General features: G+C 37.4%; 1 protein-coding gene across 3 annotated transcripts in view; it reads right to left on the bottom strand.

Annotated features, from left to right (window-relative positions):
- Positions 1–25,483, bottom strand: part of LRAT (lecithin retinol acyltransferase) — a 120,511-nt gene that overhangs the window by 91,880 nt on the left and 3,148 nt on the right. For all 3 annotated transcript variants that reach the window (XM_053901177.1, XM_053901176.1, XM_053901178.1), the window contains exons 2-7: positions 18,747–18,859; positions 16,265–16,308; positions 14,638–14,709; positions 13,296–13,408; positions 9,542–9,707; positions 5,607–5,684 (exon numbers count right to left, since the gene is read on the bottom strand). The gene's annotated coding sequence lies outside the window, so the exon portion shown is untranslated. The remainder of the gene's footprint in view (positions 1–5,606; positions 5,685–9,541; positions 9,708–13,295; positions 13,409–14,637; positions 14,710–16,264; positions 16,309–18,746; positions 18,860–25,483) is intronic.

Raw genomic sequence — 25,483 nt, forward strand, 5'->3', positions numbered from 1 at the left:
TGATCTTATAAATGCAATTGTGCGCTACTTTATACATATCTATGTCCATTAAGTATAATCTCTCTCTGAACTAAACTACATCTAAAACATTATTCAGGATGAATAAATTACGGTCTGAGAATAAAGTGGGTGTTAATAAGAATTGATTCTAAGCAAGGAGATGCATATCAGTGGATAAATAATATAAATGCCTGCATTATTTGGTAAATGTAATAGATGTATAGTTTTTTTGCAAACAATAGGAAATTTTCAAGAGAAGCAAAAGTCTCAGTTACTATCTTTATATCACTGAGAGCAGTCTGAAAGTTGTATACCTAACTTATTTAGCAATATTATGCAACAAATACAAAGAAATAAACTCTTTAAATTCTCAAAACAAAGATTATAGAAGTATTACAGCATAATCACACTTTTATCTTTAGCATTCATTTGACCAAACAAAATATTTCGTTCTTGGGAGCACAAACTTGTTGCAAGAGAAAGGACTTGAAAGTCTTGGAGACCCGGATTTAATTCCCCAGTTTAGCTGTGTCTTCTCAGGCAAGTTACGCAACCTCTCTGTCTCCCTTTCCTGTTGTGCAAAATGAATAAGATAACTACTTAGGGAAGAGAGTTGCTAAGATTAAATACCTCCAAGGAGACTATCTCATACCATAGCAGTTATAAACAATAGCTAGTGCTCCCTTAATTTTCCTCTTCCTTTCCCAAATAACTGTTCAAAAACCATGTATATTTTGAACTGAATTTCCAGCTACAAACCATTCAAAGTGAAAGACATTATAGCTGATTCATATTCTAAAATCTGAAATAGATCCTTGAAAGTCCCTCATATCTAAATGATTTGAAGCAGTATTATTTCAATAAGTTCGATAAAGTTCTCTCGCAATTTGTTATATTTTATGACCCTCTTAGCCTCATCTTTAAACACATATACAAGTGCTGGTTTAAAATCAAGATCCTGGTCAGGGCACCTGGATGGCTCAGTTAAGCCTCCGACTTCAGCTCAGGTCATGATCTCACAGTCGTGGATTTGAGCCCCACGTTGGGCTCTGTACTGACAGCTCAGAGCCTGGAGTCTGCTTCCAATTCTGTGTCTCCCTCTCTGTCCCTTCCCCACTCGTGCTCTGTCTCTGTCTCTCAAAAATAAATAAACGTTAAAAATTTTTTTTTTAAATCAAGATGCTGGTCAAACAGAACTATAACTGAACCTCTTAATTCATGCATATAATGTAAGTAAACAGCATGCAGTACAATAAAGTCAGCAAAGTAAACACTGGAAAGAGATAGTCGGCCTTGTTGTCTCTGTTAAACATGTCCAAGCACTGCATCTAAAAATATTTGAAAAATCTGCCTATTTTCCATCTGTTATATTTCTCAGAGGATAACTGAAAGTTCATGTGAAAGTTCACTGCAAGTTCAAATATGTCATATCAGGTCATTTGCAGGGTAAAGGTTCACTGGGAGTTTATTATTATTTTTTTAAAGATTGAAGTGGAAAAAGAATATGTATACTAATTGAAGCTATTTTATATTGCATTATGACCACTGCGTGTTTAAGTATCATAAATAAAAAGTATAAATTTTAAAAGGCCATGTGCAATACTTAATGGCAACAGCAACCATTATAAGGAAGGTGTCTAAGATAGTATCCTTGGAACTGTTCTTAGAGAAGAAGCTATAGATCAGTTTTGGTTGTTCTAGGTATAATAGTTGCTATATTTATATTGTATTGAATACTTTGTTTATTTTTTTTTAATTTTTTTTTTATTAACGTTTATTTATTTTTGAGACTGAGAGAGACAGAGCATGAACGGGGGAGGGTCAGAGAGAGGGAGACACAGAATCTGAAACAGGCTCCAGGCTCCGAGCTGTCAGCACAGAGCCCGACACGGGGCTCGAACTCACAGACTGTGAGATCGTGACCTGAGCTGAAGTCAGCTGCTCAACCGACTGAGCCACTCAGGCGCCCCTTGAATACTTTGTTTAAACAATATATTTAAAAACAGTATATAGAGACAAAAAAGAGAGAAATATCAAAATAATAAATAAATATAATCTTACTATTTACCTGAATAGGGATGATTTTTAATTTGTAATTGCTTTTCGGGCTGTTTACAGCAAAAGCAGGAAGCCAAGAGAAATATGTTTCATTTGGAACAAACTGACTAAAGCATTGACAACATCGAAATCAAATAGACATTAATCAATATTATCTGAATTGCTGAAGCAAAAATTGCTTTTTGATAAAACCTTCATATTTAAAAAAATACTTAGAAAATAATTTTCAGAAAAAGTCACAACGAACATATATATGTGTTCAAATATATACATATATATATTTGTGTGTGTATATATATATATATATATATATAAAATTTAGGACATAACTTTTGGGTTCACCAATTAAAAAAATGTTTCTTTCTCTAAAGCACTGGTACATGTTAGAGTTCAGCAAAGGATTCCAAATATATTGAGTAAAGGCACATTCCATGCTTTCTCAATTTCTCCTGTCAAATGTATGTCCTCAGCTTCACAATATAACTTTCAGGCCATAATTTGCTTCTTAAAATGAAAAGCATATTTGTTTCTCTCCAGCATGTCCATATTTTCTTCATGACGTATTGCCAATTGGTTTTAATGGACCATAGCATTCAGCCATAGCATTAAAATATAGTGTTTTTAATTTCATTAACGTATGTATATATTTATTTTTTTTAGCTGTTAAAGGGAAGATAATTCTGAGTAAGACGGAAAGATGAGGAAATGGTTGAGAAATGACTGTAATAGGAGCCGAGGCAGGTCACTGACTTCCTTGACTACTTTCTCTTACTGTCTGGCACTCTCTACTCACAGCTTCCCACCTTACAAGTTGTTTTCTTCCTCCCACACTCTCTGGATTTGATGGGTAAGAATTTGAACTATACTCTCTCCACGATCCTCAACTTTCCCCTTGTCCTTGCATTCCCTAGATGCCCTGATTGTCCCAGTACTGTTCTCTTCACACTCAAAGGCACCGCATCCATTCCCATGACTTCAACCATCACCTCTCTTGGACTGTCAAGAAAATCTTCGCCTTTTCCTCACAACCCCCAAGCTACTTCCAATTGCTGATATGTTCCATACACACCAAAAACTAAGTAAAATCCTGCTTCTTCCTGTTACTACCATTATTGCTATTATTACTACCATGCCATCACTGCTACTGCTGCCTCACTACTATTAATACTACCATTATCACTCTTTCTCCTGGGTGCCATTTACTTACACGTTTACCGTGTGTCAGACACTGGATTCAGCCCTGACCAACAGCAACCTATTTATAGTAATCTCTACAACAATCCTATGGGTAGGTATTATCACCCTTATTTTATACTCATGGAACTCAACAAGACTCAGGACTACACCACCTTAAGTGAGAGGTGCAACACACGTTCAGATAAAATAGGTTCAGATAGGTGCTTCTATTCTCGTGTTAACGCAACTTATCTTTTATTAGTCTCCAAATATTTGGTGAACACCGAAGTGTAAGACAATAAGATAATGAACATTTTATTGAAAAGTTACTATTCATTTTTGGTACTGTTTTAAGTGCTTTATTCACTCATCTTCCATAATAATCCATTCAGAGTAGATATTACCATTTTCCTTACTCTGCAGATGAGTGACATTGAGGAACATAAAGGTTGAGTAACTTGTCCCATCTCACAGAGCTAATAAGTGGTAGAACCAGGATTCTAGGCAATATCTCTAAAGTTCATGCTTTCTCATTGTTATTCTGGGCTGAATGGTGCATCTGATAAATCTGTAGGAATGCAAAGATCCACGCCCTCAGAGAGTTTATAATTTGGTTGAAAAGATAAAACCAAGATGATAAAATCTAAGAAGTCAGATTTCTTGTACTTCAACTATTTGTTTTACAGTTGCAAAGCTGTTACATTGGAAACAAGAGGCATGGAGACCAGCTAATGGTCTTGAGAATCTACATAGCCTTCAGAATCCACATAAGATTCTACAACAGCCTTTAGAAGCTAGATAAGAAAACTGGAAAATTTGGATGAATATAAAAGGAAGAAAATGAAGGATATTATGGAGTAAAAATTGACCTTACTGATGATGGATGAGATAAGGGAGAGCATGGAAGAGACCTGAGTCTAGGTCAGTAAGAGACTGACCACATCACCAAAAGAAATGTATAAGTCTCTAATAGAAGCTAATGAATTTGAGGTAAAAATAAAATTATAAACAAACAAAAACTATCAGATAAGTCATCTGTTACCAAGTAGGGGCAAACACTGCAAAAGCAAATGATCATTCGCAGAGATAAAATACAGATAAATATGAGTAAAGGGCTAAGGACACATTTCCCATTGTTGCTTGTAACCCTCATGTATTTACTGCTTCCTACTAGTCTGGTACCATATGACAGCCAAAGAGGAGGAGAAGAGTGATAGCACCTGCTTGGCTCTGGACAAGGATCAGAGAAAGAATGGGAGACAAGACTGGAAAGACCAATGTCTAGACTGGGGTCTGGAATGTCATGTATAGATCCCTAATTGTTACTAGAGGCAAAAGCCTATGTATTCTAAGTTTCACATTGGTAAGCTGGCTCTTGTTGCAGGAGCTTCTTAGAGTTGGGACCAAGAACCTTCTCACAGCAGAGCCCTGGATGGAATAGGGTCCTGGTATTTCAAGGTTCCAGTGTATATTTAGATATATATTTATACAAGGTTCCAGTAATACATATTTAGTATATTTTGTCCTTAAACAGAGAGACTCTATTTTAGGCACTGTATTATTTTCCTAGGGGTATTGTAACAAAGTACCAAACTCTGGGTGTCTTAAAGCAACAGAAATGTACTCTCTCAGTTCTGGAGGCTATTAGTTTGAAATCGAGGTGTAGACAAGCAGGGCCATGTTCTTTTTGACAGCTCTAGGGGAAAATCCTTCCTTTCCTTTCTAAGCTTCTGGTGGTTTGTCAACAATCTTTGGTGTTACTTGGTTTATAGATACATCACTCCAGTCCTGTCTCTACATGTTGTTCTCTCTGTGTGTCTTCACATTGTCTTCCCTCTATGCGTGTCTTTTTCTTTGTCCAAATTTCTTTTTTTTTTTTTATCAGAACACCAATCCTATTGGATTGAGGCCTATTGTAATGATCTCATTTTGACTTGACTATCTCTGTAAAGACCCTCTCTCCAAATAAGGTAACATTCTAAGGTCCTAGGAGTTAGAATTTGAACATATCTTTGGGGGACACAATTCAACTCATTAACAGGTACAAAGGTCAGCTTAATAAATAAACCAGAGACCATAATAATAGTAATATAAAATATTGTATATTATCTTAGGGAAATACGATTTTTAAGGTGCCAAAAAGAATTCTCTTGAAACTTAGCTCTAGATCCTAATAAGATAATGATGGCTAGGATATATAGTTTGTGTATCACAAAATGAAAACAATATATAATGCAAATAAACAATATAAATTAAGAAAATAATGAAATACAATTTAATAAACACATAATAAAATTTCTAAAATGTAAATGCTATATAAACTTTATATATATATATATATATATATATATATATATATATTGATAACCTACCAGTCTGGCATCCAATCCCAACTTATGAATTTTCCACCAATACTCTGAGCATCACATTCAGTGAGGTGTACTGCAAGGCTGCAAAACAAAAGAAAATGACACTAATATGGTAAGCAAAATTTTCAATACCTTCCCAAATATAAAAATCAAACCTTATTTTTTGGAAGTATTGTCATAAAATTGGGAAAAAACTTGGTTACTTTACATGGGTGCCACTTTGGTTTTGTTTGTTTTAATAAAATAATCTAATGATGCAGAAAGGCTAGCTTGGGATAATAGAAAAAATACTGGTCTAAGAATCACGGGAACCTAAGCCAAGTGATAGACTTTGAACAAAATGGGGCTAATGCATTAACCAGTGTGGTTATGATAATTAATTGAGATAAAAATACGTGAAAGCCATGAAAACTGCAAAGTGCTTCAAAATTTAAGTTATTATCAGAGTCGAAATGTGACATGAAGTTGTCATTATGTTATTTATAGGATAGGAGGCAAAATTTATAAGATATTACTATTTGACATGCTAATGGACTAAAACTTATCAATAAATCTATTATTAAAACTCATTCTCCTAAAGTTTGGAAGATCTTAAGCTCTTTACAAAGTGAAGAGGTTTAATCAGCATAGGATAATAAAATACTTTTGGGTTTTAGTTGTTTGGCTTGTGTGAATCCAGCTTGTGTGACTACTTCCTCTGTAACTTTGGGCAAGTTATATAATCCTATTGTATGTAAATTTCCTCATCTTTCAAGTGGGGACAACAACGTCTGTCTAATAAATTAATTGTGAGTATAAAAAATAATTTTGTGAAGTTCCTCTCACATAGTAGGCACTCAAGAAATGATTGTAACTTTGTTTCATAAAATTTCTTGAATCTTTGTATGAGACATATTTCTTTAGCTTTTTAACTCCACAGTATTAAAGAAATGCAATTATGTTCAGTTTAAAATGTGTTGAAGATGACCTACCAGATATATTTTAATTTATAAAAAGCTTAAGTTTAGTAAATTTTACTATAATGTAATTAAAGGAGTAAAATTACAACTAGCATTATTAGACTTACTTTCCAGGTGTTAATAAGTCAAAGCCATTGCTTTTCTAACCAAACTATGAGGGAAAAAAACCCTACAAAAATTAATTATTTAATGTATAATGTATCCATTTACAGGTAGAATCTTTAAATAGTATGTGTTCGAGATAAAGTAATTAATTCCCTACTTAATCTAAAGTACAATTCAAGATTATTGCATAGATTTAAATAAAAAATTATACAAAGAAACTAACAAAAACCTCTCATAAAAACTTGAGGTAGATATTTTGCTCTGGACAAGATGGAATGACCTGGGCCAAATTTATACTACTGCCTGAAACAACCAAAAAACCAGAAAAAAAAAAAAAATGAAATAATAGTGTTCAAGACAGTGGACATCAGGCAACAAAGAACAGTGATTCCCTAAGATATATAAAACAAATGAGATGAGTCAATGACTGAGTTTCCAGGCTACACACTGGGAGGGGAAAGCCAAGGGGAGCCCAGCAGGTACCCCGAGTTGAGAAGCTGAGTCTAGGGAGACAAAGCTGACTAGAGATCACAGGGCAGGTGCCCTCTTTCTTGTGTTCTCTCTCTATCTCTCAAAAATAAGTAAACATTTAAAAAAAGAAAAAGAAAAACTTTAATCTCAAACAAATAAAAGAGAAAAGGGGGAACCAAGAGTTAGATGAGACAAATAGGTAACAAATAACAAGATGGCGAATTCGGATTATATAAAAAAGCAAGACTCAAAAGAAAAGGTACCAATGGCTACCTTAGCATCAGATGGTAAATTTCACAGCAAAAAACATCACCAGGAATAAAAAGGTCATTTCATAATGATACAGAAGTCACTTTACCAGAAAGACATAATAATTAATTATGTAAATGTAATTGTCATTAACAGAAGCTCACTAGAGAACTAATTAAGAAGGAAGGGAAGTAATGCCCCCCTAGGTGCATTCAGAATGGTTGAGAGAAGAAACAGGGGTAAATGGTAGAGTATACTTTATAAAAGTTCTCTGCCCCTAAAATTTTTCTGGTGTAGGCGAGCAAAGAAACGGACTATTGAGGATCCCTCATATAAAATATAAAAGCTAAAATTTCAGTTAGACACAAGATCAGAAAATAAACCCAACTCTGTAAATTGTATTTCACTCTCTTATTTCACATACAATAAAACACAAACACATACATGCATTTAGAAAATTAGTTTACATTAAAAAATGCAAAACAGGATTTAAAAAAAAAATTTTTTTAACATTTATTTATTATTGAGAGACAGAGAGAGACAGACCGTGAGCAGGTGAGGGGCAGAGAGAGAGGAAGACAAACAGAATCCGAAGCAGGCTCCAGGCTCTGATTGTCAGCACAGAGTCCGATCCGGGGCTTGAACTCACAAACCAAGACATCATGACCTGAGCCCAAGTCGGACGCTTAACCGACTGAGCTACCCAGGCGCCCCAAAAAAATGTAAAACAGGATTTTTAAGAACCTAAATATTATGTGTTTATAATATTCATAAACATTTATATATGTATGTGTGTGTATGTGTATATACACTATGTTCAATAATTTGATTTTTGGTTTTTTAAAAAGGAAATCACCTGGGGGCTTCCTGGGTGGCTCAGTTGGTTAAGCATCTGACTTCAGCTCAGGTCATGATCTCGCAGTTTGTGGGTTCAAGCCCCGCATAGGGCTCTGTGCTGACAGCTCAGAACCAGGAGCTTGCTTTGGATTCTGTGTCTCCCTCTCTCTCTGCCCCTCCCCTGCTCATGCTGTCTCTCTCTCAAAAATAAACCAACATTAAAAAAACAAAAACAAAAACAACGGAAATCACCTGTCAGGCTCTGTGGTTATGAAGGGATGTATAATATTTAGGTTCTTAAAAATGCTGTCGTGTGTGTGTGTGTGTGTGTTTTCAAGGTTATTTATTTTAGAGACACAGAGCAGAAGTGGGGCAGGGTCAGAGAGAGAAGGAGACACAGAATCTGAAGCAGGCTCCAGGCTCTGAGCTGTCAGTACAGAGCCTGACACAGGGCTCGAACTCACAAACTGCGAGATCATGACCCGAGCCAAAGTCGGACTCTTAACAGAGTGAGCCACCCCAGCGCCCCTGTCTTGTGTTTTTTAATGTAAACTAATTTTTAAAATATCAAATTAAACCTAATTATAATTCACTAAAAAAACAGATCAACAGAGAAAAAACTTCTAACATATCATAATTTAATAGAAATGTATTAGTGCCACCCTGTGGCAAGCTTCACACCTTATAAAATTTTATACAGGCTACATTTCTTGGCTTTAGCTGTCTTCATTTAAAAAAAAAATCAGTTTTTAACCTGCAAATATTCCTCTGAATCCCTTATTGTAAGAGTACTTCTCTGAAAACAATTTTGATGTCTTTTGTATTTAGGATCCCAATAACTGCTCGTGGCAGGTGCTCCATAAATGTTTACTCTAATGAGATGAACGTGCTTATGATTAATACTTAAAACTAGAATTGATCTTAGTTACCAAGAAAATGAACAAATGTTTAGCTATAAGGATATCTGCTACAGCAGTAGTAAAAATATTATAACTAACACATATGTCTAATTGTAAGTTGGTTAGATCATTTGTACTATACATATACTAGTATATGTGGTTAAAATGATATTGTGAAAAACATTTAATAACATCCTTGTTGAAAGTACATTATTTTAAATCAGATGTTCATAGTATAATCTCATTCTTTTTTTGAGATAGATATGTTAAAGTTTTTATATTTATAATCCATATTGTGTGGTTACCACAGGAGGCACAACAGACACCCCAACCCCACCATCTGAATTTGGTTCAGATGTAGAGATTGATTCTGAGGCCACACACATACCAAGAGCATATGAAGAGGTTTATTACTCACATAATGAGGCCTTCTGGAAGTGCACAGAAGGTTCTCAAGCAGGTCCAAAAATGGCTTGAGAGTCAGGAAAGGAAACTTGGATTTTATGGCAATTTAAGGCACAGGGCTGGGGTGAGGGTTTCCACAGGTGAACTGGACCTTGTGTGTTTTGAACTTCCTCCTGGAGCTAAAGAAGGAAGCAACAGGTGTTTCTTACCAGCCTGCCCAAATGCAGGGGAGAATGGTCTCTTCAGAATTTATACTGATCATGTCATTTCCTTTCTCTAACCTTTCTTTAGTGTTTTTTAATTTGTGGTCAAGGTAAAGTATAAAATCCTAACCATGACCTTCAGAGTCCTCTGCCCTCTGGCACCTGCTTACTTCTCTGAGGCTCACCTTTTGCCATCTTCCCAGCTCATTCTCTCCGTCCCACCATTTGGGACTTCTCAGCTCCTGCATTCCCCCAGCATATGCCTTCAGGCCCTGGAATGTGCCAGGTGGTTTCTTCTACTTGGAACCTTTGTTTTTTTCCAGATCACAAATTATATTCACCCTGAAGGTCTCAGCTTAAAGGTCACTTCCTCTGGAGGACATTCGTTGTTCCCTTCAGTATAAGTGAAGGGCCCCAGCTGTAAATCTCCTATGCTCCCTGAACATTCCCTTTCATAAAATTCATCACATCTCAAGTAACAATTAATATGTTTGTTGAGGTCTTTCAGGCACTGAGCCAAGTGTTTCCCCTGTATTCTCTTATTTAATCCTCATAATAACCCATGTGAATACAAAGATGAAAAAGCAGACGCTGAGAGATCATGTAACTTCCCAAAGTCATACAATTAGTAAGAGATAATGATAAATACTGGCAGCCTCTTGAGTACCCATAGGATACACTTTGCTCAAAATACTTGCAAAACCAAGATTACAAAGGACACTACTTTATGAGTGGGAGGAAGGAAAGAGGAAAATATAGGTCAATTTCAGTAAGAGCTACGCTGCAAGAGAGAAAGAGATTTGAAAAGGAAGAGAAGGTGGAGTCTGCTGGGGGAAGAACCAATCACCAAAGGGGACACGGATTTGAGCATCAATGTGAGAGGATCTGGCTTTGGTAGCTGCCTCTCATGGCAGAGTGCAGTCTTGAAACTACAGAACACGACTCATTATGGCAAAGTTGTGCACTGGGTTTGGTCTGAATGGGTGAATAGGAGGGAGATCCAAGAAGCCTTCAATATGGACCTTCCTTTTTGTCTTTATCACACAATTATCATCATTCTCTCTCCATGTGCAGGGAAAGAGGCTCCACTACCCTTGAGAAGCCTGATTTGACTTGAGAACACATTACAACAGAGAACCTCAAGGTCCTAAGAAATTGGAGTTACATGAAAAGTTGGGAATTTGACCAGGAAAAGTTTAATCCACCCAATTTTAGAAAAAAATGACTATCTAGAAAAATTAATAGGGCCAAACTGGTCCCCAGACATACAGAATGGTCCTCAAACTGCAAAGACTTTTCTAATCATCTTAAAATTCTAAAGGATTCCCAAGTTTTGAATATAAACCCCATAAGTTCCAATATAAAGGTACAGAAGTTATTACACCAACAATAATCAGTTTATAAATCAGTTTCATATTGCCATTTCTGAATAATTTAGTTAACGAGAACAAAATATTCCACGCTTTTTTAATGGAACATCACAGTTCTATGGAATGGATTTAAAATTCATTGTGGAGGGCACCTGGATGGTTCAGTTGCTTAAGTGTCTGACCCTTTATTTTGTTTCAGGTCGTGATCTCATGGTTCGTGAGGTCGAGCCCCAAGTTGGGCTCTGTACTGACAGTGTGGAGCCTGCTTGGGATTCTCTCTCTCTCTCCCTCTCTCTCTGTCTGCCCTTTCCTCCCTCTCTCGCTCTGAAAATAAATAAATAAACATTAAAGAAAATCATTGTGTGCCTTTTGACACGCTAGACCTTATTAAACCTCAAATAGGTAAGCAATTTATTTATTTCAACTTGCTTTTAATATTTTAAAGTCAACAAACTGGCATCTGAAAACATATTCTGTAATGGCCAAAGAAAATTAACTGTGTGTTAGTAAGTAAAACAAAGGTGATAAACGCAACACTCCATCAGAATATCAGCACCAAGGTCCAGGGCCCTGCTTATTAGTCTGCTTTTAGGGAAACAGGACATGGGTATTTTAATCCAGGTCAGATTAAAGCTTGTGATGAAAACAAACAAACAAACAAAAAATCGTCAAAGTATCATTTTGTTCAATGACTCAATTATGTCTCAAGTAATTCCAGGCATAAGGTAATGTGGGTAAAAACACTCTCCTACACACATCCCTTACTTTTTTTAATTTTTATTTTATTTTATTTTATTTTATTTTAATTTTATTTTTTATTTATTTTTTTAATATATGAAATTTACTGTCAAATTGGTTTCCATACAACACCCAGTGCTCATCCCAAAAGGTGCCCTCCTCAATACCCATCACCCACCCTACCCTCCTTCCCACTCCCCATCTTTTCCTATAGGTCTGTTCACCCAGTATTGTATCAGCACTACTTTTATTCTATAATGCTAGTTTATCTGGGCACAAATTTCTAGAATGACATTCATTTATAAACCTCATGGATACTATCTCAAATCTCTGGCATCCAACTTTATTACTGAGAGGTTTGCTATCAGTTTATAATTGCTGACATTTGTGTGTTGTCCTTTCCCCTATGTGCTCTTGTGATATTAGTTTTGGGTTTTTAGACAGTTGCACTGCGATATGTATGGTACGGATTTCTTTTTGTTTAATCTGTTTGGGAGTGATTCTCCTGGATTCTGCAGATATATATGTTTCATCAACCCTGAAGAATGCTCTTTGGACATTACTTCTCCCCATTCTTCACATCCCCTTCTTCTAGAGCTTTTAACTGGAGAATGTAAAACCTTGTCATTCTTTTCACATATCTCTAACTTCTCTCTCATTTTCCATCTCTTTTCCCTGGGCTGCATTCTGGATAATTTTCCCAGATCCATTTTCTAGTTCTTTAGTCTTCCATTAATTGTATCTAGTCTGCTGTTTAATTGGTCCACTTAGTTTTTATTTCAGTGATTATACATTTAATTAATGCATTCATTTGGTTTTTATTCAATGGTTCATTTGGTTTTTATTCAAATCCATCTAGACCTTCTCTGAATCTTCCTTATTCCTTGCTCAGGTATTTACACCATGTTTACCTCTTCAAACATTTTCAACATGCATATTCCATTCTGCATCGAATCATTCCAATTTATGAATTCTGTAGACATTATTACATATGTTTTAAAATGTTGGACTCCTTTTAGGTTTGATGAGGCTTTATCTGTGGAGCAGCCTCTTTTATTTTTATTTATTTATTTTTTTAATTTTTTTTTTAACGTTTTATTTATTTTTGAGACAGGGAGAGACAGAGCATGAACGGGGGAGGGTCAGAGAGAGAGGGAGACACAGAATCTGAAGCAGGCTCCAGGCTCTGAGCTGTCAGCACAGAGCCCGATGCAGGGCTCGAACTCACGGACCGCGAGATCATGACCTGAGCCGAAGTTGGCCGCTTAACCGACTGAGCCACCCAGGCGCCCCTGGAGCAGCCTCTTTTAAGGAGACATCCTGGATTTGGATTTTTTTTCTGCCAGATGCCTTGGTGATACTGGCAACCATAAACTCCTCTAAGTAAATTACCAAATAAATTACTTGTACTACAATCTTCCCCACCTATGAAAGCAGTATACATTTGAACACCAACCTGTGTGAAGGCAGGTCTATAATCACAGATTCTCAGGGGAGATGCTGTTCCCCCACAATGAACCCTAGGCTCAGACACAAAGGTTTCCTTGTGATGTCTTCCTTCCTCCCTTCCTTAAAAAAAATAATAAACTGTTTTTGAGAACTAACATGTCCACTTATTTTAGGTCCCATTTTATTTATCAGCTCATCACTATTGTTTTGAAGGAGCTCCTCTATGTAAAATGAAGTTAACTGTTACTCTCAAAACACCTGCTAGTCTGCTCTTGGCTCGATCCTATTCCTGCCTAACTGCATTTTTACAGCCTCTCTTGATATCATATCTCCGTGATCCACCCACCATCTTTCATTAGGCTCAACATGTACTGCACGGCAACGAGGTACAGTGATGCTGTGACCAGAAGCCAGGGACACAGGTGGAGGGAGTTTGGTTATGTCATCTAGCTGGGAACCAAGTGCCCCAGGAATGAAGTAAGTGCTGCATGAATGCTGCAGAGGTGGTGCAAGAGGAAGAATTTCCACTAGACCTTGTAACATCTGTGGTTAAACAGAGACAGAAATAGGTAGGGCATATGTGTTATGTTAAATTGAATGGCATTGAAAAATGACCGGAGGCTTTCTACAAGCCAAGTGTTGGCCACTCCGAAATCTACTTTCAGTTTCTCGGCCTAAATCACTAGTTAGTTATTTTGATCAGGATCTGTTTATTGCGAGCTTTCTGTGGATAGGCCCTGTGACAGACAGGCACGAGGCATTCGGAAGCAAGAAGAAGGACCCCCACCTCACAAGCAGCTCATGGTGCAGGGAGAGGCAGACAGAAGATCACAATACATCTCCCTTCTAGCTACATGATCTGTTCCTCAAGGGCTGGAGCAGATGTTTACTTACCTGTGTGTCCCCAGACTATGGCACACACCTGTACCTTCCCGGTTGTGCTCAATAAAGCAACCAAAGTATGAAGTACGTGGAGACCCCATCCTTCGAACCTCTCACAACCAACAATCTTTAACCACTGAGGGTTAAAGTTGAACTCCTTTTTCTGTCTTGCTATTGGTTTAGATATACCAGAGGGACACCACTGTAGTTGCTATGGTTCTCAGAGAATTTCTGCTTCCTTTACTCTGGACCCAGGAGGTTAAAACTATGGTGGTTCTTGAGAAAGTCCTTTTGACACTCCTGAGTTTCTGCTATTACTGGGCAACTTGGGAGAAAGGTTTTATCAATGCTTTGAAGCCACATGTGTCCAACTACATGCCAAAGGAAGGTAGGATGGAAGGGAGAGGGGGAGGGAGGGACAAATAAAGAACATAAAAGAAGAGACCTTACCAAAAGTACACACTCACCCTGTTAATGGTGTCTGGCAATTTCTTCCCACTCTCCATATCTATGATAACCGATCTTTACAGAGTTTCCTTCTATAAATATTTTGCAAAAAGCTATGTTAAACTTTTATTCATGGAGAGCCTACTCTTTATTATATGTGCTAAAACATAAAAACATGTAATATGTAAGGAGAATCCTATACATTTCATTATTGGAATAAAGAAATTAATAACATGCATTGAAAAAGGTGTTCTGTTTCAGGCACTTTTCATACAATGTCTCATTTGGTTTTCCAAATAACCCTGTAAAGCAGGTATTATAACCCCTATTTTATAGGCAAGGAACCTGAACCAATGAAAGGCTGAGTGAGGCCGAGTGGTGAAACACGTGGGCTTTGGACCCTGGCAATTTACGTCCAGTAAAGAGTCACGCTTCCCATTAAGTCAAAGTTAAGAATAAAAGTTGCCAATACATTTTCCTGAAATACATGAGTTTTGTTTTGTTTTTCTCCCCCCAGAAATTATGTGCTCAGGGACTCCTGATGTGGGCATGTTTCCTCAGGCTAAGCACCAAAACACTGGAGAGAACATGGTTACAGGGTGATCTCTATGGCCTCCCAAAAAAGAAGGTCAGGCTAGAGTTGAAGAATATAAACAAAGCACCTGAAATTGTGTCAGCTACCATAGCACCAGCTGAAGTGACATAGATATGGTTACTCATGAAAAGAGCACGTAATCACCTTGCAGAGCTTCTAAAGTATTGAGGAAACTTTCTATCACTCTGAGGTCTGCCCACAGCACCCGTGGTGCCAAAGCCAAAAAACAACTTCACCACCAAAGGTTAAAGCTGGGAATGCTCCATTCTTAAGTCACCAATGGGAAATCTGGTGTTACATTATGGAATATGGAATATAAAACATATATGCAACATACATGACAAGTAAATTTTATATTGTGTTCAGTTACTATTACAACAGGGAACAGCCAGGGTTTAGGCAACAAAGGTCAAACTGATATTACCAGGCGGGGGTCTGCTTCTCAAGGTATTACTGTATTGATATTGGTTTTCTATAAACAAATTAAACAGATTAAAATCTCCTTAGGGATATTTTCCTTTCCATAAGAGAAAAACATGTCTACAGCGGAATTCTCCTGGATAAGAGTTAACATGTTTGTCACCACACTGGGATCATGTACGCTGAAGACTGTCACATGCTAATGTTACATCATACTTAAAATATATCAACGAATTTGGGGTGACTGGGTTCGTGAGTTCGAGCCCCGCATCGAGCTCCATGCCGAAAATACGGAGACTGCTTGGGATTCTCTCTCTCTCTCTCTCTCTCCCTCTCTCTCTCTCTCTGCCCCACCCCTGCTCACACACATTCTCTTTCTTTCAAAATAAATAAATAAAGTTCAAAAAATATTTTAAAAATATACATCCATGAATAGTGCTGGCAGCAAATTCATTCGTGGCAGTTACTTTTTTAGTAGTATGTTTATAAACTACCGAAGTGGTATTGAAGATCTATTGATTCACTGAAGGCAGTGTTTAAAATGACTCTGGACCCTTCTTTGGACATAGAAGTTTACACCGAAATTGTGCTGCTCACAAACATGAGGTTATTTAGTATAAGTCAGTACCTACCTTTCTACTCTTACCAACATTTTAGTTCCAGCTGATGGATTTTGCTGCAGGCGATACATTCTGTATCATAACAGGAAGAGAAATGAAATAAAGAAATCCTTTTATTAACCCTTCAATTTGAAAAGCCACACGTTTCAGGCGAACAGCATGCTTTTTACCGGCGCCATTTCCTTAGTACTATCTGAGTTTGGCTCCCTATGGAATGTGAAAGATGCAAATCCCACTTGTGAAATACAAACATGTTTGCAGGTCCCTGGATACTTGTAATAACAGCACTAGCTGTCAGGAACACACACACAAAATCAGTTGACTATTTGAGCATGGACAGAACAGATCTGCTAATTATAATTAGATTTATCTTCCTAGAGCCATTGGCATCTCTCACAGTGGGCCCGTTAAAGGTACTGTGTGTACACGTTCAGAGTTATGAGCTGTGACCACTACTGTGGACAAAGCTTTGAGGGCTGTCTTATTTCTATGAAGAAGGTGTATTTTTTAATTTTTTTTAAATTTTTATTATTTTGCAGGGGCAGTGGGAGAGGGCGAGAGAGAATCTTAAGCAGGTTCCGTGCCCAGCGTGGAACCTCACGTGGGACTCAATCTGTCAACCAGGAGATCATGACCTAAGCAGAAATCAAGAGTCAGTCACTTAACTGACTGAGCCACCCAGGCACCCCTAGATTGTGTATTTTTATTCATCTGTATCCTTCTTAAAGAAGGGGTTCTTATTTTTATACTACTACACAAGGGTCAAGTGACTTGTGTGGGGTCATTAAGCTTGTTAGTGACACAGGCAGAATGAAGACCCTGTCTTCCCACTCCTTGTCTGTTGTCATCTGTGGTGTCACACTCTGTATGGATTTGTATGTGTGGTTAATGACAAGGGTCATCAGACAGTATCTGGAGAGCTTTGAATGATCTGCTAAACCACTCCTATTAACCGGCCAAAGAATGATTATTAGGTGTACGTAATTCTAACTCATATCCACTAGTCCTCTTTCTAACCAAGCACAACACTTTTTTTGTGTTTTCACTCCCCTCTACCTACTCAGGTACATCGGAACTCACCCCCGCTCTCCTCCCCCAACTCCACTAGCATGTTCTTAAAAGTCCCCCCTCTGTGGGTTCCGGTGACATGGCACCATCCGGGTTCTTCCCCGGTCTCTGCAACAGCTCACCCCTTCCCCTCCCCTCACCCCTCATCTGTTGGTTCCAGCACCCCTCCTCTTTCCTCTTTCCTAACTTACCCTGCTTCTCCTTCATACCCATTCGCATCCCTCTTACAGAAATCCTTCCCAATCCTAGCTTCAACTGTTACTTCTGCTGAAGGAAACTCCTTCCCCTAAACCTTTGTATTTCTACCCTCTCATCTAAGAAGCACTAATGTCTTGGCTCTTGTTTGCCCTATGATGTTTTAGCTCCATGTCTGCAAGAGCAGTATAAACTTTTGTGGATCAGTTGACATTTCATGATTCCAAAGTGAAAGATAATATACAAGTAACATCTTTATCACCAATACTTGAGGTTCATATAAGCTTGGGTAAGTCTCGCTTGACACCTTGCTTTCTTTTTGCTTTACTCTTTCTCTGGGTAACTAACTTTTTAAAAGAGGATATAGCTCCTCCTAGTGGATAACAATCATATTTTAAAATACAGACCCAACTCTTCAAGTATTGTGAAATGCATCAACAGTAAAACTAAAGTGTACGTAGTAACTACATACAATTAATTATTCAAAGCTCTTCAGCTTAAATATTTTGAACAATAACAAATTCTAAGGGATTTATCCTTTTTAATTGGAGACACATTTTTAATACTTAAAGAAGAGGTATTCAGTAATACCTAATAACTCACTTCGAGTTACCTAGTATCCAACTGCAAAAGGCTTTCTTGGTTAGCACAATAAACCACAGCACTATGAAAATGAGGCCAGAGTCTTGGATTTGGTTCAAGTATGGTCAGCAGATTTTATGGTTCCACAGCTACAAATTCTATCCTGACTCCAGGAAGATGTCCTAATAAGATGTGCCCTGTGCCACAGAAGACTCAGGGGGAGGAGAGCAAACAGCCAGTACAATTTTAACTCTCTGACTGGAAATCAACCCAAATATGCTGGCGGGTTAACAGGGGCTATGTTTTAAAATATTCTTTCATCTATTGACAACTGCCTTCTTTCTTCAGAACCATATCCAGATGGCTCATAAGGCTCTATCAAATGTTGAGTTATGTAATTGTTTACTTTCTAGTGACTACATCAGTCAAGTAGTTATATATAGTTATAGCTGTAAATAAGGATATATAGATATAGGAATATATAGATAGACAGATCTATATATCTTCTCATTCTTAATATTTGATATGCTGCTGAATACAGGAAATTAAGATTATTTAATATTTAAAATATTTACTATAAAAATATATATAAACACCATTGGCTATTTAAATATTTTAAATTAAAATAATATAATATTTTTCAAATTACCATTTTAGCGAATGTCCTTTATATACGGAGCCATGGTACCTGCAGTCAAATGCTCTACCCCTGAGCTATACCCCCAATGGTATCTGTATAAAATCAGGAACACGGCTCAAGTCCTAAAATATAAAAACAAATGTGTTATCCACTATAAAATGCATCTAATTAACTCAAAGATAACAGTTCAGACGAATCAATCTTTTAATTACTTACAAGGTTATCTTAAATATTAATAGCAATATTTACGTTATTTGAAAAGAACTAATTCCAGGTGAAGATGAAAATGTAATCAATCAGTGGAAAGATCTAACATAGTGTTCCAAAGAAACTGAACTTTCATTATCCCCAAAGTGATAAAAATCAAACAGACTGATCACTTCTCTTTGTGATCTCTTAATTTTAGGTTCAAAATTGTAATAAAACCTCTGATTCCCAACACTATCCATGCCCTGAGCATTCATCACCGAATCCCTACACCAATTCTCAGGAGAAGCCAATGGTGTTTCCTAAATTGAGAGATTATGGAAACAGATGCAGGAAACCAAAAGGGCAGATTAAGAGTTATCATAGGTGAAGAAGTCATTCCAGAGTACCTCATTTGTAGTCAAACTATAGTTTAAAGCACAAATTAGATAATTAGTTATGTTCCTATGACTTTATTTTAGTTAATTCTACCAAATAAAAGCAGCTATTTACATAAACTATCACAAAGTTGTTGACATAGCTATAGTAAGACCTTTGCTATTCTCCAACAAGCTGAATAATTTAAATGGATTTCTCATCTAAATGGAATTTCTGCTGGGATATTCCCTGCTTTAGGCCAATTTCTAGGCCTTAAATATTAAAATAAGAAAATCAAGGGGCGCCTGGATGGTTCAGTCGGTTAAACAACCAACTTCGGCTCAGGTCATGATCTCACAATTTGTGAGTTCAAGCCCCGCATCAGGCTCTCTGTTGTCAGCACAAAGTCCACTTCGGATCCTCTGTCCCCCCTCTGCCCCTTCCCCACTGGCTCCCTCTCTCTCTCTCCCTCTCTCTCTCTCTCCCTCAAAATAAATATATAAACTTTTAAAAAAGGGGGAGGGTTATTTCATAAATAAATAAATAAATAAAATAAGGAAATCAAATCCACTGGTCCTAATCAATATTTCACAGTTAGGACTAAGATATTTATCATGTACTATATATGATAGCATAATGTTAACAAAGCTTTCCTTAAGTATAGTCTGCATGTGTGTGTATATGTATGTATATATATATATATATATATATACATACATATACATGTATATGTATATATATGTAGGCTTCAGAGACGATGTAAAATCCAAGACGGAGACGTACACTGCATTGCAAATTACATATATATATATATGGCACATCTTCTGTTAAATGAGAAGACCTAACACTGTAAAGTCTTAAAATAAGTCACTTATAGAAACATTGTCTTGTGTAATTATCCCACAAAGTATGGTTACATGCTTATTAAACTGATTACAGACGATTTTACTTTTTCAGCAGTTAGCAGGTACATAGTTATTTCTGAAAGAAAATAGAAAAGCAAATAATCCAGCTTGTCTCCCTATAGCAGCTGAAAAACTAGAAGTAAAGCACAAAGTGTAATTTACTTTTTAAAATTTAACAATAATGTAAACAAAATTGAAAAGTATACGAGTAAAATCTTATTTCTTTTACATTAACCAAATACAGAACCTGGGGAAACCCTAGGGAATCCTTTATATCTTAATGAGCTTTTTTTTTTTTCAGTTCATTTACTTATTTTGAGAGAGACAGAGAGAGTGCAAGTGGGGGCAGGGACAGAGAGAGAGGGAGAATCTCAAGCAGGCTCTGTGCTGTCAGCGCAGAGCCTAATGTGGGGGTCAAACTTACAAAACTGTGAGATCTTGACCTGAGCTGAAATCAAACGTCAGCCAGCTCCCTTAATGAATTTGTTTGTTTGTTTGTTTTTCTTTTGTTTTTTGTCTTGTACTTTACATTCAAGCCCTGCCATATTGGGATGATAATCCACATACTTAACCATGCTAACTGAAGGAAAAGTAAATTATTATAGGGTAACAGAAAAGACAAGAAAACAGAAAAGTATCTATAGCAGTGGCAGAAGATTTTCCCATTTCCCAGTACTCTCCAGAAATTATTTCCTTCGAATGGAAAGGATTTTTTGTAAAAGAAATTATCTATTGCCAATTCATCAAGTGTAAAATCCTCTTTGCTATTCTAAGCTCATGATCAATTCAGGCGAAAATCAATGCTGCCCCTCACAGCTTTCAGTATGATGTAAATATGAGATGTCAAAGAGAAAGTTGCTCTTACCAAGCCTCTAGTTTTCCTCCTTCCTTCATTCGAAAATAATTTGTCTTCAAATTACTTCCTTGTTAAAAAACCTCATTCAAAGGCAATTCCCAAAGTACAAAACAAGCAACAAATCTACAGAAAAATGCAACCATAAAATATGTTGTCCTCCTAACCAGTGGTATGTTTAAAGGTAGGGGCTTTGTCTTAGTGTGGTGTCCCTAGTCTCCAGCACTGTACTTAACGGGCACTTAACAAAAGCTGGTTGAATTAATGTTTGAACGAGTAAGAAAGTACATTTCAAAACAGCTCTTCTTCTAAAGGTTTCTTCACATCACATCTCTCATTTTTCATACCCAAGGATTATGTAAGCCTCTAATTTCTTACTAACTGCCATAGAATCCTTTATTCTGTCATGTGGAAAGTCCTAAAATTGTAGGAAATTTATAAAGGCTTATAAGGTTTTACAGATGAAACTGTTTCACTAGATCAGAGACCTTGGCACAGCAAAGCCTTATGTAAATACATAAAATATATAATTAAAAATTAATTCTTAATTAAGAATAAGAAATAAGAAGAATACGAATTAAATAATTACTGAGATAGTCATTTATACTTTTCCCCCATATAATGCAAGAGAGAGGGATGGTTTTTACAACTATGAAAGAGTAAACAGACATGAGGTGATGTATATATAGAAAACCCATTAAAATAAAAGGAGAAATTGATGAAAGACAAAGATGAAAGATAAATGGTCTTATAATTAATTTTATGTGATTTCTCCAGGACACTTGAGCTCAGAAAAGTCACCAGCAACTGCTTTGAGATGAAGAGCTGTACCATCCATTGAAACATTGTGCATCCCGTCTCCAACTGAGCCATTCTATAGACCACACACAGAACAGAATCTTTTCATCAGTGATTTCGGGGAAGGAAGAAAAATCTCACTCTGTGATTTCATGTCAAGATGTTTAGTAAAAGTGTGAAATTCAAACAGGGCACAAGTGGATGTATTTGTGATCGTGGGAATATTGTGGTAAGAGAGACAAGGAAGACAAGAACAAATGGATACCACAAAAATCAGACAAAGCCTGCTTTGTGGCTGATGGATAACTCAAATGACCACCGTAGGCTTCAGAGACGATGTAAAATCCAAGACGGAGACGTACGCTGCATTGCAAATTAGTGTCATGTACTTTTAAATGTTTCTTTGTTCAGATTCTTAAATCATATCTGCCAGGGTTTCAACAGTCCAGGAGCAAAGAGAGTGGCTCATGAAATCTGTTTTCTTGAGAAAAGTCATCTGACAAGTATAAAACACAGTGGAAATTTTCCAGAAGGAGCAGAACTGGCTGTCAGTCTGTCTGCCCTGCAGTGATGGGAACCTGCAAGCAGCCCAAAGCCCAAAGAGAAGGTAAAAGGAAGCCAAAGCAGCAGGGGACCTCGCTGGAGGACCCTCCCCCAAGGGCTGCAAGATGTCCTCACTAAAGTCACCCTCTGTGACTCTGTGGGGTCAGAGTTTGCTTCCACTTTGCCCCCTCAAACTGTGAGCCCAAGGTCTACTGAACAACTAAACGAATGAACTTAATCATACACTGTTAATCAGAACTTTAAAAAAAAAAGTAGAGTTGAGAAGATAGAAATAATCATCTTAAATTGTTTTTCTATGGCTTATATTTACAAAAAAAAAAAAGGAAAAGAAAAGAAAAGTTCTCGTTTCTTGTTGAGAGTCCTGGGTTTTTTTTAACTAAGGTAAACAACATGTTGGACTTGGTGTAAGTCTGGAAATAAATAAAGACTAATAGAAATTATTTTGGGTTCAGGAAATAGGTAGTATTCTGTTTTATATTCCCAAGGGCCAGCACACTGCTCAAGAAATATTTATTGATGAGTCAATGTCAAACTAAAATAGCTCAAACAATGGTGATATTCCAGAATTCCTGATGAATAAATATGAGACTAATAGATATTCCTGAGGAATAAACCTATGTACAATTGATAAATAACTGATATATTGTGCCAGGCAAATATGAAAAAAACCTGGTCCAGTCCTGTGAGTGCTTACAAAGCCTTTATACTTCATTAAAAAGTAAACCCATTTCCAGGCCACGGCCAACTTCAATGAAGAAATCCCTTCTGCAAATGTAATGTCAAGCACACTGCAGGTCTAGGACAACTCTACTTTGTTGAGACCTCAAACGTTGGGATCATGTCCTCATGACCACATGGTCCACCCTGGTCATCCACTCAAGAACCCAGCCTTGTTGGAGCTGGGCTTCCGGGGAGGCGGGGCTTCCGGGGAGGCGGGGCTGTGAGATTGGTGGGGGTGTGGACCTAGGAAAAGCTTAACAGATTACCTGGATTCTTAAAGTCATTCTGAGCCTGTAAAATTACTGAGAAGGGGGCTGCAAACCAGGGAAAGGGTACATCACAACCAAAGCAGGACTGCTTAGGAACTTCCAGGGAAGCTCTGAAGTTGCCTTCATTTATCTAGCAGTCCTGTAATCTATAATTCTTAAATCTCAACGACAAGAATTCAGAACCGGGCCTGGGTCTCAGGGTCTCCCCACCTCACAACCTTCTGTGCCCTAGAGGTGTCAGAGCTAACCCAGTCTCAAGAATACGGCCTACACCTTTAGATTTTCAAGGAAAAAATAACTCAAGATGAAAAAAATAATCAGTATGCGATCTGACTTCCTGCTGTCTTCTATTTGTGGTAGGAACTCACTTACTTCTTGTCCTCAAACAGTTTGTATTCTATACACCTTGTAAAACTGGCCTACACTATACCACAAGACCCTGAGTTATATTACACTATAACACAAAGACATGTCATATTCCCCTTTAAATCTCTATGTTCTATTATTGTGTGAACTAAACAGTACCAGAGGCACCTGGGTGGCTCAGGTCATGATCTCACAGTTCATGAATTGGAGCCCTGCATTGGGCTCTGTACCAACAGCTCAGAGTCTAGAGCCTGCCTTGGATTCTGTGTCTCCCTCTCTCTCTGCCCCTCCCCTACTTGCGCTCTGTCTGTCTCTCTCTCTCTCTCTCTCTCAAAATAAATAAACATTAAAAAAAAATTTTTTTAATAAAATAAATAGTACTCATAGGGCAGGACCATGCTGAAGAAATGGCAATCTGACAGCTTCTCACCAGATCATTACTTGGATTACTTGTGAGTTAAGCGGCTGAATTTGCGTGGTTTTGTGAGACTGAGATGATAAGAATATATATTGCTTTCTTAGGCATAGCGGGGCCAAAGGATAAGGGAAAATTACGCAGGAACAATAGGATGTCAGATAATCATTTCCATTAGAACCTACAGGTATGAGGTATAGATGCTACTAATTTTTTGTTTTCTAATTTGCATTATGCTATGAACACTGAAATCATTCACTTTGAAAAGTTCATTACAGTATACTGCATACAATGTCCTCAGTAATATTAATGCTATATATATATGTGTGACTTTATAGCTTACAAAACACATTCACACATAAGTTATCAAAACTGCTGTTTTTTAGCTTCCTCACAGTCAAATGTTTCACGTACACTTATGTTTTGCCTGATACTCACAATAAACTTTCAAGGTATTATACTTTGTCCATTCCACAAATATGGAAAATGGACCTTCTGAGAAGTTCACACTATTTGTGCGTATGTAACCTGGGTCTGAAGCAAAGTTTCTCTAACTACCTTGTGTGCTACTAAGCATACAAAATGGCTTCACAATATGATCTTCAGTTTAGCCCTGTGATCTAAATATTACAAACATCACCTTTTAGACTCATTCATTCAATAAAGCTGTGTCGATAACCTTTCATGCTGATGTTTGTGTCTCCAACAAAATTCATACATTGAGTCCTAATGCCCAAGGTGATGGTGTTAGGTAGGACCTCTGGGAAGTGCTCAGCTTATGAATGGGATTAGTGCCCTTATAAAACAGGCCCCCCAGAGCTCCAAAAGGTGAAAACATAGCAGAAGTCTGTGACCGGGAAGATGGCCTTCACTCACGTATAATGGCACCCTGGTCTCAGACTTCCAGCCTCCAGAACCGTAAGAAATAAATGTCTGATGTTTATAAGGCACCCAGTCTGTGGTATTTATTATAGCAGCCCAAAGGGACTAAGACATATGCCAAACTCTGTTCTAGCCACTAGAGACACAGCAGCAATAAAAACTGTCCAAATCTCTTCCCTCTTTGGAGTTTACATTCTGCGGAGGGGACAAGGAGAGAGAGAGAGAGAGAGAGAGAGAGAGAGACAAGCCCGACAAATATTTGTCAGCTGGCCAGTGTTGTGGAGAAAGATAATGTAAGGTGAGGGGTCAGGAGGTACCAAGAAGGATAGGGTTGAATGTGGCTATTGAATATCAAGTAATCAAGGGTAAGTGTCTTTGATAAGATGATATTTGAGTGAGCAGAGACCTGA

The sequence above is a fragment of the Panthera pardus genome, unplaced genomic scaffold, assembly GCF_024362965.1.
Source record: "Panthera pardus isolate Hobbes unplaced genomic scaffold, ASM2436296v1 HiC_scaffold_13, whole genome shotgun sequence".
NCBI lineage: Eukaryota > Metazoa > Chordata > Mammalia > Carnivora > Felidae > Panthera > Panthera pardus.